The sequence below is a fragment of the Panicum virgatum genome, chromosome 3N (assembly GCF_016808335.1).
Source record: "Panicum virgatum strain AP13 chromosome 3N, P.virgatum_v5, whole genome shotgun sequence".
In the NCBI taxonomy this organism is placed as follows: Eukaryota; Viridiplantae; Streptophyta; class Magnoliopsida; order Poales; family Poaceae; genus Panicum; species Panicum virgatum.
In genome coordinates this window covers 51,084,086-51,091,717 of record NC_053147.1, presented here as the reverse complement: position 1 = coordinate 51,091,717, position 7,632 = coordinate 51,084,086, and the positions used below count along the sequence as shown (strand labels likewise).

General features: G+C 48.2%; 1 long non-coding RNA gene across 1 annotated transcript; it reads right to left on the bottom strand.

Moving 5' to 3' along the window:
• Positions 1-2,320: 2,320 nt before the first annotated feature.
• Positions 2,321-2,758, bottom strand: LOC120665300. The gene is made up of 3 exons (XR_005671137.1): positions 2,717-2,758; positions 2,469-2,642; positions 2,321-2,390 (listed from the first exon to the last, which is right to left on the bottom strand). It is a non-coding gene; the product is annotated as an uncharacterized LOC120665300 (long non-coding RNA).
• Positions 2,759-7,632: the final 4,874 nt, after the last annotated feature.

The window sequence follows — 7,632 nt, the reverse complement described above, 5'->3', positions numbered from 1 at the left end:
ATTATCATGACCCCACCCCCGAAGGTCAAACCCAAAGCCAGCATGCGAAGGTTACCTATGTGAAAGGCCCGAGCACCGAAGCTGCCACGTTCGTCGTCCGTCGGCGACGCTGAGCAAAGCCGTCGAGCAAGCACCATGGCGTCAACCGCTCGAAGGTTCCAAGCTGCAGATCGACCTGACGTCCAATACCTCCGCACAAGAGCGATGTAGTAAACCCGTCGATTTGATCCAAGCTTCGGCCAACATCGTCAGCTTGCAAGTCGTCACCTTCGCTCGACAGCAACATGCCAAAAGAAAAAATTCATCGGCCTAGGCTCCCGGTGGTTCAGGGCACTACATTCAGCCCATATATACCCGAATGTTCTTGCTATTTCACTCATATAAATTCACTTGTCTAACACCCCGCTCGAGGGGCTCTTTCCCAGTATTCCTACCAGTTTGTTTGCAGAATTGTTTCATCGGTCTAAGCAAAGGCATGGAGATACCATGCATGCTCATGGCGCGGAGCTGCCAGCCAGCATGGCTGCCGTCCCAGGCTAGGACGGACTAAACATAAGACATCGAAGCTATCAGGCAAGCCGCCAGCGACCTCCCGGTGAACGCGGATCATGTGTCGAGCGCCAACCTCCACGACAAACGCACCCACACTGCTGCGGAACCTTCGCTCGGGACCTCCACACCAAGCTGCGGTCGGAACCTTTGCGCCAAGTTGCGCTTGTCACCTCCGCCACTACTGGATTCACTGGCTTTGCCGAGGCCAGTTTGCACTCGGCAAACTCTTTGCCGAGTGTTACACTCGGCAAACGTCACTCGGCAAAGCCTCCCACCGCAAAGTGATCTTTGCTGAGTGTCGGATTTCGGACACTCGGCAAACACTTTGCCGAAAGCCTTGGCACTCGGCAAACACTTTGCCGAGAGCCTTGGCACTCGGCAAACCAGCCACGTGGCGCCACCCTGGGCCGGCACTTTGCCGAGTGCCTAACGGTGGACACTCGGCAAAGATTCAAACTTTGCCGAGTGTCAGAGTGTCGGAGTCTGGCACTCGGCAAAGTGCCGGCCCAGGGTGGCGCTACGTGACCGCTTTGCCGAGTCTTGGATCCTGGCACTCGGCAAACGTTTGAAACTTTGTCGAGTGCCAGGGTTTTAGCACTCGGCAAAGTACTGTCGTGCTGTCCTGTGGAGGACCACTTTGCCGAGTGTATTGGCTTAATCACTCGGCAAAGTGGCATATTTTTCTTTTTTTTTCTTTTTTCTCTGTTTTTCGATACAAATACAACAAATATATATATATAAATACAGGGGTCATTACAGGCAGTTATAACGACAAATATATAATTGTCAATTGCAACAATAGCATCGATACAAATACACACAAGATAATGTCCATCACATCACATAAAGCGAGTCTGAAAGTCCATCACATAGATAGAGTCCGAATACAAGTCCATCATATCACATCACAAGTCTACAAGAGTACTACAAGTCCATCACATCACAAGTCCAATATGGTACTACAAATCACTCACGGTCACGTGGAGGGGGGTGGCCAAGATTGCCACGGGGCCGCCGGCGAGTTCTGGTCCGGAGGAGGGTCGTTCGATGCGTTCCACGACTTTTCTGCAAATATAAACACATAAATTGAGTAAGAATAATAAAGATATAATAATTAATATCTACAAACAAAGCATACTCACGGGAGTGTCAGAAGGTCCTGCAGGAAAGTAAGGCTGAGCTGGTAAGGCGAAGGGAGGAAAGTAAGGCTTCGCATAGTTCATCGATGCGCCAAGTCCTTACATCCAGGTGACCATGCTGTGCAACATAACCAACTGCTCCTCCCTCAGCTTCCGCTCCTGCTCCAGCTTGACCTCGATCTCCATTCGGCACCTCCTCTCCTCCTCAAACTTTGCCTCTATCTCGGTCTACAAGATTTAAACCTCCATGTTACAATACGAAGCAAAGTTTCATTTTAATCATAGAACGGAAACTAAATCTAAACTAACCTGTCTCTGGTGCACGCTGGCCACTGAAGTCTCAGGCCGTGGGCGTATGGGCGGGGTCGAGTCAGTGGTACTTGACCTAAGCTGCGAGAGACTGGGCGTACTCGCCGTGTCGACCAAGCTGTTGGCGATCAGGTACCGCTCGTGTTTCTTCCCTTGTCCCGCCCTCATGATGGCTTCTCCGGAGAGTGGCGCGCTGGTCGGATCCCAAGTCTCCCCGTGGAGCGCCCTTCCCACCTCCGTGTACACATTGATGCGCGCGTGGATGCTTAGGTTTGTGTAGGCCTCTGGTGGAGCCGCCGGGTTGTAGGCCATGTCCGACGTCGCCCCGCCCATGTGAGACATGGCGTACGCCGTGAAGTCGTTGCAAGACTGGCCTAGATGAGACTCCGACTGCCAAGAAGTCAACAAGATGATTAGTAAGAATTAAAAATATAGCTTTAGAAAAAATGAAGAAATTAGTGAACTTACCCAAGTATTCTTGTACTCGCCGAGGCTAAGGCTCCCTTGATGATGTGCCGGACCCGGCATCATCAAGCGGCGCTCTTGGCATAAGGCTTGCTGGCGGGCCCAATCCTCGCTGATCCACTTGTCCACCATCATAGACCAGCACTCGGCCTTGTTTGCGCACCAGTTCGGAGGCACCTAAACGTAATGAAGTGCGTGACATATTGTAATATCAAATACATGATAAATGAGTAGAGATGACATTTATTTACCCTTAAGTATTGGTCTCGCGTGAGGAAGATGTCCCTCGCGGCTTGTTTCTTGACACTCCTCTTCTCGAACTCAGCGCAGTACACAACGACGGCCTGGACACGCGCCTCATAGTGCATGTCCTTCACCAGCTTGTAGCAAGCCTGGTGAGCCAGCTCGTTCGCCCGGGCCTTATAGCCTTCGTCGCACCTGTAGAAATCCTGCATATATACCCATAAGATAATTGCAATCATTATTCCAAAAATTGAAATAGAATGCGACATTTCAACTATTTTAGTGCAAGGATGACTTACCCACAACTCCCCGACCACCCGCCTCGCTTTGGTGGTGAAGTTCCTTCACGATCAGTAGCGTTCGGGCTGGCCATGTAGTGGTCCCACGTGTATGCCGGCTCCAGCACCCCGGCTTGCATCACGAGCCCGGGGAAGTGCAGCCGGCACAAAAGACCCAAGATACCATTGGGCTTCCGTTTGTGCTCACTAGGCTGCACAAAAAACCACCTCCTGCAAGAGTGTTTAAGGTAAAATTTTAGTTAGTATTGCAATTTTAAATATATGTAATGCATAATAAATAAGTACTAATGTACTTACTTAGGCTCTAGTAGCCGAATCATCGGGCGTCTCGCTAGAGGTATCGGACGTCGCGGGAGTTGCGACGGTCCACGCAACCACACCACCTGCTCATCTCCTGCCGCCCCCTCCTCGGCCTCCTCCTCGTCCTCCTCCTTGTCCCCCTCCACGTGCTCCTCCTCCTCCTCGCTCCCCTGGTCCTCCACCCTCTCCTCCTCCTCGTCCTCTATAGGAGAAGGGGTCCTCTCCCTCCTCCCCCTCCTCACATTACCTCCTCCACCACTCCCACTACCTCCTCCTCCACCCCTCCCTCTCCGTCTCCCTTTCCCTCCCCCTCCTCCACCACCTTTGCGAACACTACGGCTCCCGGACCCTTCGGGTGCGTCGGACCCACTACCGCCTCCTCCACCACTGCCTCTGTATAAGGAGCTCAGCCAAGTCATCTTGTGACTGGCTGGCATCTTTGTTTAGTTACCTGAAATCAAAAGAAGTGAACGAATTAGTCAGGAAAAACAATACTTGGAAATAAATGAAAATAAAGAAAATATAACTACAAATTAACATAATATATATTAAATATTGCGAGTCCTACATGTTTTAGAAGTAGTCATCATAATCGGGATTAGCTGGATCGTAATCCTCATCATCACTATCAACTATGTCAACATAACCAGCAGAATCCGAAGGAGGAATGTCGTCTTCACTGTCTCTGCCTAAACGTAGTCGCTCTAGTAATTGTAAGTCCTGAATATTTTGAACCTCATCTCCACCTTCCTCGTCAACTTTCCTTTCATTGTCGACTTCCATTCCAATCTCGTCGGATAAGTCTATCTCAAAACTCCCTTGTAGCCCCTCTTCTTGAAAAAACTCTCTATTATTGTTGTAATCTTCGTTGTTTGGGAGAGGTAGTTTGCCGTGTGGCGATACTTTATACACAACATCCCAACCCCGAAGACGGTGGTCGGTTTGGCACGGGTATGAGAGATAATAAACTTGTATGGCTTGTTGAGCCACAATGTACACATCTTCGCCTTGTAACGTTGAATCCTGTCGAATTTCGACTAGGTCAACACTAGGGGTATGTCTTGTTAATGTTGGATCAAACCAATGGCATTTGAAAATGACTGGAGTGAGCGGTACAGAACCATGAAACTTGAGTTCGTATATTTTTTCAACTCTTCCGTAATACTCGACTCCGTCTTGACCTGGCATAAAAACGCCGGTATTAGTGGTTCTTCGATTGGGTCGACTCTGCTCGTATGTCATTGTGTCAAAGCGATATCTGTTCACGTCATAAACGTTAAACGACTTGACCCTATAGCTAAAACCATCGGCAACCTGTCTCAACTCGGCACTCATGGACGAATCAGTTTGGCCCTGCAAGCGTATGCAGGATAGTTTGTCATATAGTTCGAGGACAACGAAATGGAATAGAACTATGAATTCAAGACTACCTTCTGTTGAAACCAATAAATGAAATCGGGTTGTGAATTTCCCGCGCCATTTTTAAGAAGACTGTCCATTTCCATCGGGGTTAGAGCCCTTGAGCGATGCCAAAATAGTTGTTGAAATTCCCTGTATCAAAAATGACAAAGGGGGTTGGATGCTAAGTAGTGGAAACTTGTGAAACGGAAACTCGTAAATTGGGCACAATGTTGAGTACTTACGCAATATACGGCTCCACCTCGGAAAGGTTGGTCAACACGTATAACATGATACGGCGCCACTCTTCATGGTTCAAGGTCTTGTACCTCGCATCACTTGCACTTCCAAGTTGTCCTCGGAAGATGCTGAGACTCGATTCATTATCGCCAGCATTGTAACGAGGGGGTGGATTATGCATGCTGGGAAGATTGTCACCATAGTATTTGGTTGTGAAGTTTGACACCTCCTCCAGAATATATGACTCTGCAATAGAAGCTTCAATTTTACATTTATTTTTGCATTTAGTTCGAAGGACCTTCTGACATCTCTCAATTGGATAGCACCAACGGTACTGCACAGGCCCCCGTCCGTGCCTCGTACGGAAGATGTAGAAGCAAATGCTGCATCAGATTGAGGAAGGCGGGTGGAAAGATCTTCTCCAGCTTACATAGCAACACAGGGGCTACTTTTTCCATGTCCGAAATGATGACCTGAGATAACTCCTTAGCACACAGCTGGCGGAAGAAATTGCTCAACTCTGCCAATACTCGCCATATATTATCAGGGAGATAGCCTCGAACCATCATAGGAAGAAGCCGCTCAATCCATATGTGGTAGTCATGACTCTTCAGCCCGTTGATTCGCATCGTAGTCAAATTAACTCCCCTCCTCAGATTCGCTGCATACCTATCTGGAAATTGTAACTTTTGGATCCACTCTAGTGCTTCCTTTTTTGGGGGCCTCGTGAAGTTCTTAATGTCTCTTCTAAATGGATGGTCAGCAGGAAGGAATTGTCGATGTTTGTCAAACGACGAATACTTGCCCCTTTCTCAACCAAATGAACTGCATAGTTGCCTTGCATGTTGGGCATGGGAACTTTCCATGAGTACACCACCCGCAGAAAATGCCATACGCTGGGAGGTCATGCAGAGAGTAGTGGTACCATACATACTTTCTGAAGTTTGTCTTTGTCGCTCGGCCGTACGTCCACACCCCCTCCTCCCATGCTTTGATCAACTCATCGATTGGAGGCTCCATGTAAACACTCATTTTATTCCCTGGGTGCTCAGGAATAATCAACGACACAAATATGGTTTGTCATTGAAAGAGAACACCGGGGGGGGGGGGGGGGGGAGATTCAAGGGAATAACGAACACGGGCCAACATGAGTACGATGCGGCCATCATACCATAAGGATTGAACCCATCGGTTGCCAGTGCAACACATACATTACGAGCTTCTTTAGCTTTCTCATGATGAATCTCATCAAAATGAGTCCGTGACTCACCGTCAGAGGGATGCACCATTTTATCTGGGTTGTATCGAACACCTTTTTTGTGCCATGTCATCTATTTCGCGGTTTCCTCAGTCATATAGAGTCTTTGGATCCTCTGAATGAACGGAAGGTAACGTATGATTTTCACAGGAATCGTGAGTTGCCTCTTAGGATGACCGTCACCAGCATCCACCTCTAGGAATCTTGAGGCTTTGCATTTTGGACAGTAAGTTTCAGCCTCGTGCTCTTTCCTAAATAAGATGCACCCATTAGGACAAGAATGTATTTGCTCATATGGCATCTTCAGTGCACTAAGGATTTTCGTCGCCTGATACATTGTCTGGGGCAGAATGTGATCTTCCGGAAGCATGCTCCCAAAAACAGTCAACATACTATCAAAGGCGTCTCGGCTCAAGCCAAACTGGGACTTTAAGATCATAAGGCGTTCAATGCCGTCTAGCTGAGAAACCTTTGTTTGGCCGTGAAGAGGTTTCTGTGTCACCTCCAACATCGCGTAAAATGCCTTTGTGCTTGCCTCTGGCTCCTCCTCCTGCGGTCCTTCACCGAAATGTGCCTCCTCATAGTCGGTTAACATGTCTCCAATCCCACCAGCAGCATCACATTCATCGATGCGTTGCCTCACGACCTCGTCCCTCGTACGATGGGCATCACCGTGAAAGATCCACCGGGTATAGTCTGGCGTAAATCCATAATTGACAAGATGTTCGCCCATGACCTTCTTTGTCTTTCGTTTCTGGTTTCCACAACTCTTGCAAGGACACCACATGAATCTCGACCCTTCAGCTTGTGCTCATGCCCCTTCCAAGAACTCGTTTGTCTTCTCAATCCATTCATTGGTCATGCTAGCTCGAGTTACCCGGCCGGTGTACATCCACTCACGGTCATCCATCTTCCAAGATATCAACGACTACTATCAAAATTCGGTTTAGACTCTAGTAGGTAAAGATAGGTCCTAATCCCACCCGACCATGCGTAGATAAGATCAGCTTCCATGATCCACTCCTATCCGAGACAGAATTTCGGCAGCACCTCCCCGCTGTTCTCCAGATACACGTCCCGAAAGGGAGATTGTGTATCCCAAGAACAACAGGGAGGTGATGCCGAAACTCTGACTCGGATCGGAGTGGACCATAGAACCTGACCCCATCTACGCATCCTCGGGCTGTCCAAAGAAGCGTGGATAATTCGAAACAGATACGATTAAAGATATGCAGAAAAAACTGCATATCTCCAGTCGTATCTCTTCCGAACGGGACACGCCTAACTGGTTTACGCGATCTACGAACATAATTTACTAACTACATATCATTATCCAAATGAACTAAACTCTAATTTAGTTATCAATATTTCGGTTGTAAACTAAAATAAACTAAATAAATATCTACTTAACTAAATAAACAAACAAACT